The sequence below is a fragment of the Dermacentor silvarum genome, chromosome 2 (genome assembly GCF_013339745.2).
Source record: "Dermacentor silvarum isolate Dsil-2018 chromosome 2, BIME_Dsil_1.4, whole genome shotgun sequence".
In the NCBI taxonomy this organism is placed as follows: domain Eukaryota; kingdom Metazoa; phylum Arthropoda; class Arachnida; order Ixodida; family Ixodidae; genus Dermacentor; species Dermacentor silvarum.
Window position 1 is genome coordinate 94,523,835 of NC_051155.1, and position 8,505 is coordinate 94,532,339.

Sequence of the window (8,505 nt, forward strand, 5' to 3'; positions counted from 1 at the left end):
TACCGAGGTAGCTTTTTAGCAAGCAGGTCGTCATCAGAGATGACGCCGCGCACAGTGTTCATTAATCTGTGTGGGCCCACGGAGATAGGAATGTCGCCAAACGCCACGAGTTTGACAGCTTGCAGAAGATGCATTTAAGCGAGCCATATGATTGCGTTCGAGCGTCGTCGTCTTCGTCCACAGCTGGCGCGTTCGCACGCTCGTGTTCTGCGAGGTGAAGAGGTTTTGCGCGTTATGCTCTGGAGAGATAAAGAAAATGAGAGAAAGAGAGACGCATTCACGGAGCGGGTCTGCTGGAACGCGTTGTCGGCATTGCAACGCGGTGTCGGTGTTGCAAGCTGCGCTATGCAACGAGCAGTGGACGGCCGTAGTCCGAGACGCGCGAAAAGAAGCTAACATCATCATGAATAACAAGATGAAAAGTTCGCACGCACTTCCGGAAAATGCTGGGTTACGATCGGCAAGCTTCGCTGTTTCAAGCGTTGCGCGGTCGAGTTCATGGTTTTTAACCCAAACGCCATACCTGAATAACTAGGAAATAAATTTTGAGATTAAAACTCCTGGAGCAATTTTTTTTCCGAGACCTTAACTTGGCCCTTCACAAACTTTGCGGACCGTGGATGCTGCTACGTGCTGCCTCTCTCTTGCCGAATAACTTACACGCAAGAAACAAATACATAGGCGATGGTGTAATCAAACCTTGGCCTCCGAGCAGAAGGCCCCGATGCGGTTAGCGTTTTCTTAATGCGAAACATTCTTTGTCTCATTCTTCGCATGTTGCGGTAGGTTGGTCGTTTTACTGGAAAGTTACGTGTGATCGGTAGTAGAAACCTAGCTGTTGTCTAACAACTAGAGCAGCCTGGTGCGACTCATGCGGGACACAAACCAGATAAACGTGCAAGAAGTATTTTCTAGTTGCACGGCGACGAAGACATACACAGAGCCCCATAGAGTTCCTATTGATTCTTGAAATGTGCTGCTGAAGTCGCGGATCGTCTTCACAAGAAACACTAAAATGGTGGCAAGGAAAAGCACCTTACCAATACGAAATACCAATTTGGACGAAATTCGGTTTGTTCTAGAGCTGTTTCAGTTGGACGATCATTTTTGAATAAAATTAGTTGCTGAGTAAATATAGGTCTGGCGCTCCGGCGCAACATGCATGTTTTGCCAGGGTATGCATTTATATGAGTAATGCCAAATGGTATATCAGAACTAGTTGGCACCGGATATCGCACGGAATGAGGATTTAAATGAAAGCCTCTGTTCATTCGAGCACATCGCAAACAAAATTGCCTACCTGCAACCTAAAAACAATGCTCAATTTTTTGAGGTACACCATACAAGCGACAAATATTGGGTCTCAACAAAATGTCTCTTTACATATCCGGACTGGGAACATCATAGATATTAAATCTCTGTAAAGGTTTCTTTAGGATAAACAGTACAAATATTGATTCGAAAGCCTTACGAGGAAACCAACCGACATATACACTACACGCAAAACACCCAAGGACATTGTTGCCAAAATCTTGTCTCTCGTTGCAAAGCCAGTTTACTCGGTGAAATAATACTCGGCGCGAGTGCCCCATGCCACTTTTTCTTCTTTCCTTGTGACAGCTCGCTCATGAGGCGTGGTATTCGACTGCACTAACTACGACACCAGCTTAGGTTTTTCCCAGCGCTTTCCCCGTAGCAGCTCACGCTACGTAGCAACTGTGCGACGTACCAACTTCATGATCGCCCCAAGTTATTTGTTTTAAATTTGTTTGTCGAAAGTGGTCGTAGTCTAAATGCACCAAGTGACATAGCATATTGGGTGCGACTGTGCAACACGTAGTCGATCAAGACGTCAAACCCGGTGTTTCCCTCAGGATCGCCCACCACCTATGTAGAGCCCAACAATCGCAATGTCGTCAGCTCGCGCCGAACGGCCTGCATAGAAATCATGCCGTTCCCGACGACATGCGATCCTCTTCATCCTGGCCGTCATCGGGCTGATGTCGTTGCACACGTACGGTCGCGACCCACACAAGCACTTGATTGAGGTACACAAACACGTGTCACAGACCCCGAGAACGAGGCGCAGACGCCGGACCAAATTCCAAAGCCGACTTATCAGCTTGCGAAAATAATCCCATGAAAGCAAGGACAATTTGTAATGGGCCCTCTGGTGCGCCAGCGAACGCCGGTTGCAGTTCAAAGACCGAGTCAGAGCCCAGAGTTGCCAAAACACCAAATATATTCTTCACACAAGGAGGTTACACTTAGGCTAGGCACAACACAATATAATTCAGATTGGTATTAACAAACACAGGAAAATGATTAACGACAAGCACTAAGAGTCCAACACGTAAAGTACAAAATAAAAAGAAACACTCAGTGTCCAATCCTATTCAACAGTCTTGGTCTTGGTGTCAGACGATCTCGGCGTAGCTCGGGGCAAATCTCAAAGAAGGAACTTCTTCCGGAAATGCAGGACGCTCGATGAACTCGTCGACTAGCTTGCCGGGGAATCCCCTTCTTCCGCAGACGCTCGGTCTTCACGTTACATCACTTCACCGATGCGGACTGAACTCCACTGAACGATTCTCGCACGGCGGTTACATAGCTTCCACAGCCGTTCTAGAACATTCCTATCGGAGTCGTGATCTCGTAGCATGGCCAAAACTTGGGGATCTTCCAGTGTTTTCTCGTACCTTCGACCGCCGCCGTCGAAGCATTGTCGGGGGGTGATGACTCATCCCGTTGGCGCACGCTCACGCTGTAGTTATCTCTCTCGACTCGCCGGGTGAGAAGGTGTCTCGGCGCGCGCGTGTGCTCTCTCTCTCTCTGGTTACCGTCACTTCGTCGATGCTCTTCTAGACGTCTAGGCGCCGTTTGTCGCGTCGGCTGTTTGAGGCATATGCGCTCTTCCTCTCGGTTGAAGTTCCCGTGGGGCCGGCGTGTTCTTTCGCTGGATTTCGTGACACGCGGCGCGCGCTTGTATTACGCGCTCTTTTGTGACACACGGTAATCCGCCTGGTATCGCTCAGCGCAACGTTCAAACCACGCTGGATAGCCGGGTACGAGCAAATTACTTCACATAGCATCGATTCCCAATGTGTGGGATCTGCAGCTTTTTTTTTCAATGGTAAACTGGAAACATTGTTTTTAATACTTTAAACATAAGAACTATTCAGAAACCAATTCAATACAGAGGTCTCATTTTTAAGGAATACAGAGTGTGGAATGGGACACGTAGGTAACGGTTGTGATACCCGAAAGCTTCTTCCAGCTGTATGCTTAAATTAATGTGAGATGGTCGTCCTAGACTGCATATAATTTGTGTGGTCTATTTGCATCGGAACTAGCGCATGTTTTAGTGAATAACAAATCTTCAGGTACAAAAACACTTTAATGCCCTCACATGAGCCTTAACATAAGATTTCTCCTTGGTACTATCACACAGGTATCATAAGCACATTTGTAGAATAATTAAAGGTAGAGAGGAGGATTTAATGCAAAACAACACACTGGTTTAAGATTCTGGGACAGTGGCGGTGAATTTCCCTGCTGGCTAACATTTACAGACCAGTTTTGTGCCAGGATGCTGCTTTGTGTCCCTGCCCAGCCCATCAATGACCAGGTACCGACGTAGCTGTGCAGCTGTCCGCTGATATGGCTTTTTCTTCAACAGAGAGCGGATCGCTGGAACATTATTTCCGCTAAGTATCTGCATCTCCTAAGCATTAGCAAACATATTCAGACATGTCGGCTTAAGTACAGCTTTACAAGAGAGGCAAACATGTGACTGGCAGGATTCGAACATCGTTCAGCATTCAATATGTGCAGCTCAGGGGCAATGAAATCAATCTAGCTCGCAACGAGCAGTTGATAGCTTTGCTCAGCAGTGCTGATGTCATCTAGGCCAAACGAGATGGACTGGCCACCAGTCGAGACCACAAGCCAAGCAGGGTTCACATAGCAATTGGTCATAGGTTTGCTCTCAACAGGAATGTTCACCGCATGCAGGGCACACAGATTAGTGTAGCAGCATCAGATGTGGCAGAAATGCTTCCCTGTGATATATCAGGAGTTTCCTTATGAAGGGAGCTGTATTGAATGCGTGGGTGCTGGTCCTCGGAGACAAAAACTGCCCTTATACGAAGCAGGTAAGTGCAGCTGCAAAGCTGCAGATCCAAGGCATATTATGATCGTTTTTCACAGAATTTTTATCTGGTTTTTCCTTCAGCAGAGAGCACATGAATGGAATCTAATGCGAACACAGGACAAGAGAGCAGCGGGCAGCGTTCGCAGCGTGTCTCAACCAGAGCGGCTCAGGCAATCTCGAGCTTGCGCTTCCCGGATGACTGGCGATGTGGCTGCAGCGCCGGGCATTTGTCTTCACTACAATCACTCCCCATCGGAAAAGGAGCCATCCTGGCGACCCATGGTGAACATAGAATCAAGGGGGCGTAATACGGCTTCAGGCGTTGTACGTGGACGGTTTCACGACCATGACAGCGTTGGTCCGTAGGTGGCGTGACAGGCTCGACAATATAGTTCACAGGGGATGTCTGCGCTGCAACACGGTAGGGTCCTTGATATTTGGTTACAAGCTTGGATGAGAGGCCAGCAGGAACCCAAAGCCACACAAGGGATTCCGGAAGAAAGTGACAATGCGGGTGATCATCTTCACGTCGAGAGTTTTGTTGCCATTGGTCGACGGCTGTAAAGGAACGGGCGAGTTGACGGCATTCCTCGGCGCGGCGGGCAACTTCAGAGATGGGTGTACATTCGGATGAATCAGGTCTGTACGGAAGAATGGTGTCGAGGGTAGTCGAAGGTTCGCGGCCATACAAGAGGAAGAATGGGGAAAAGTTTGTGGTCGCCTGTGGTGCAGTGTTGTAGGCGAACGTGATGAATGGCAGAATGAGGTCCCAATCCTTGCGATCAGAGGCGACGTATTTGGAGAGCATGTCGCCAAGGGTGCAGTTAAATCTTTCCGTCAGACCATTAGTTTGAGGATGTTAGGCGGTGGGGGTGCGATGAACGATGCGACATTCAGTAAGGAGCGCGTTTACGACTTCGGAGAGCAACACATGTCCTCTATCGCTCATAAGTTCGCGAGGTGCACCGTGACGGAGAAGGAATTTTTTCAGTAGGAAAGATGCGATATCACGAGCTGTGGCAGCATGCAGGGCGGCTGTTTCTGCGTATCGCGTCAAGTGGTCGATGGCGATGACTATCCAGCGGTTTCCGGAAGCCGTGCTCGGAAGGAGTCCATACAGGTCAATCCCAATGCGATCGAAGGGCCTGGCAGGACACGGGATTGGCTGGAGTGGACCAGAGACATGCTGAGAAGGAACCTTGCGGCGTTGGCACTGAGGGCACGACCGAATGTACTTGCACACAAAGGTGTACATGCCACGCCAATAAAACCTGGAGCGAAGCCGGGTGTACGTCTTGAAGACACTTGCGTGTGCACACTGCGGGTCGGTGTGGAAGGCAGAACATATTTCACCACGAAGATGTCGCGGTATGACGAGCAACCACTTGCGGACGTCGTAGACGTAATTCCGGCGATAGAGAAGTCCATCCCGCATTTCGAAGTGCGAAGCTTGACGGCGCAAAGCTCGAGAAGGTGGAGGAACAGTCGACGGATTAGAAAGGAAGCGGATAAGAGCACTAATCCAGGCATCCTTGCGTTGCTCCGAAGCCATGTCGCAGCCTGCTGGGAACGAAAAAACTTGGTCAACGGCAGAGAGGCAGGCATCGCTTTCGGTTGACACGGGCGAATGGGGAAGCGCGTCGCCGTAGGTGTGGCGGCGGCTAGACCTGTAGACAGCGCGCACGTCGAAATCTTGCAACCGCAAAGCCCAGCGAGCTAATCGACCTGAAGGGTCCTTCAATGTGGGCAGCCAACAAAGTTCATGGTGGTCTGTAATTACGTCAAAGGCGCGGCCATAGAGGTAGGGTCGAAATTTACCAAGTGCCCAGATTATGGCCAAACATTCCTTCTCCATAACGGAATAATTCGTCTCTGCTTTAGTGAGGGTGAGGCTTGCGTATACAACGACGTACTCGTCGAACCCAGAATTACGCTGCGCGAGCACAGCGCCGAGCCCAACACCGCTGGCGTCAGTGTGTATTTCGATCGGAGCACTCGGGTCGAAGTGGCGCAATATAGGTGGCGATGTTAATAGACGACGCAACTCTTGGAAGGCATCGTCACAGGCAGGGGACCAGGTGTAATTGTTCAAGTCGCTCCGTAGAAGCTCATTCAAGGGAGCGGTGATGGACGCAAAATTCTGAATGAAGCGGGGAAAGTAAGAGCAGAGGCCAAGGAAGCTGCGCTGTTCTCGTGGAGGAAGGTTGTGGAAAATCAGCAACTGCACGGAGCCTGGCGGCGTCAGGAAGAATACCGACATGGCGAAGGATGGTGAGCTGACTTGCGCCAAAGTGGCATTCCTTCAGGTTGAGCTGAAGGCCGGCGGCAGTTAGACACTGTACCACTTCCTCTAGCCGACAGAGATGGGTGGGATAATCGGGCGAAAAATAACCACATCATTTAAGTAGCACAGGCACATTTTCCACTTGAGACCACGCAAGTTGTCCATCATACGCTCAAATGTTGCTGGGGCGTTGCAAAGCCCGAAAGGCATGACACGAAATTCATATAGGTCATCTGGTGTTACAAATGCCGTTTTAGGTTGGTCTTCGGGTGCAATGGGGACTTGCCAATAGCCGCTACGTAAGTCAATAGAAGAGAACTCCGCACCTTGGAGACAGTCAAGGGCGTCGTCAATTCTCGGAAGAGGGTAAACATCTTTGCGAGTTATTCATTAAGACGACGGTAATCGACACAGAATCGAATCGATCCGTCCTTCTTCTTAACAAGAACAACAGGAGATGCCCAGGGGCTATCCGAAGGCTGAATGACGCCGCGCTTCAGCATGTCAGCTAATTGGCCATCGATGACACGGCGCTCTGTCGCGGATACACGATAGGGTCTTTGTCGCAGTGGCGCTCTAGTACACGTGTCGATGCGATGACAAACAGTTGACGTTGGCCCAAGGGAACATGCTGGCAGTCGAAAGACGAACGGAACTTGTCGAGAAATCGTAGAAGCTGGGCGCGTTGCGAAACAGTCAACGTGGCGGCGATGGAGCTATGGAGAACATCGGGCGAAGTCGGTTCCTGCGCGGGGTTACAGGTCATTCCGGCGACCTCATGAGTGGCGATGGAACCAGTTGGCATGTCAATGATGGCAGCAGGGTCGGCACACTGGACGCGGCCAACGCACTCCCCACGAAGCAAAGTGAGAGGACAGGACAATTGGTTGGAAACGAGCAGTCTGCTGATGCCGGCATGAACGTCCAAAACAGCGAAAGGTAGCGGGGACCATTTGCGACGAGCGAAAATGGCGGATGGCGTAAAAAGTGCGCTGGCATCAGCAACAAGGTTGCATGACACTGGCTTGGGCAGAAGAGTGCGGTGGAATTGTAACGTCTTCGGCAACAAAAACTTTATCGTCAGGTTCACGAGCGTCAAGGAGCGGGGCGTCGCACAGCGTTTGAAATTCCATCTCAGCACGAGAACAGTCGATGACGGCCTTAATAGCGGAAAGGAAGTCCCAGCCCTAAATAAGATCGTGGGAACAAGAACACAGCACCAAATATTCGACGATGTAGCGGAGGCCGTTGATCACAACACGAGCAGTACACGCAGCTGCAGGTGTGATGCGGTCTACGCTGGCAGTACGAAGGGATACGTTTGACAGTGGCGTCATAACTTTCCTGAGCGAACGGCAAAGTGTGGCACTAATAACCGAAACTGCGGCACCAGTGTCAACGGGGGCGAGTGCAGCGACGCCGTCCACATATACATCAATAACATTAGTCGGAGAAGGGAGAGGCCTTGGTCTGTTCGTGGGTGACGCAGTTCTCGCCTCTGGAACTGCGGCGATTACTTTTCCCGTTCCGGCGTAGGACGACGACGCATCGGCGAAAGCGAGCGACGTCGGGGCGAACGGCGGTCAACAAGAGGGCGGTGGTCGGAGTAAGAAGACATCTGGCCAGAGTTATGAAGCACGGAGGACGATGGCTGTGGTGAACCGTATGGTTCGGTGTCGAAGCTACGGCGGTGGGTTGTTGGGCGGCGACAGCAAAATCGTGCAATGTGTCCAGGTGGACCACATGCAAAACATATTGGGCGGTTGTCAGGAGTGCCCTATTGTCCACTACTGTGTGGGTACCGCGGCTGAACGAAGTGAGGGGCTGGACGCATTGGCACGGCTGATGGGAATGGTGTAGAAAGGTCTGAGGTGGTGGCCGTGCGAGAGAGTCGGCATAGCTAAGAGGTGCAGTCACCTCGGAAAAAGCAACGGGAGTCGGCACCGGTGGAGTCTCGCGGGCAGAAGGAAGAGCTGCGCCAACTTCCTCTTGGATGACCTGGCGAAGGTTGGCCGGCAAAGGCGATGGTGGTGACGTGGCTGAGGACAGCAACGAAAGCTGGCGAGCG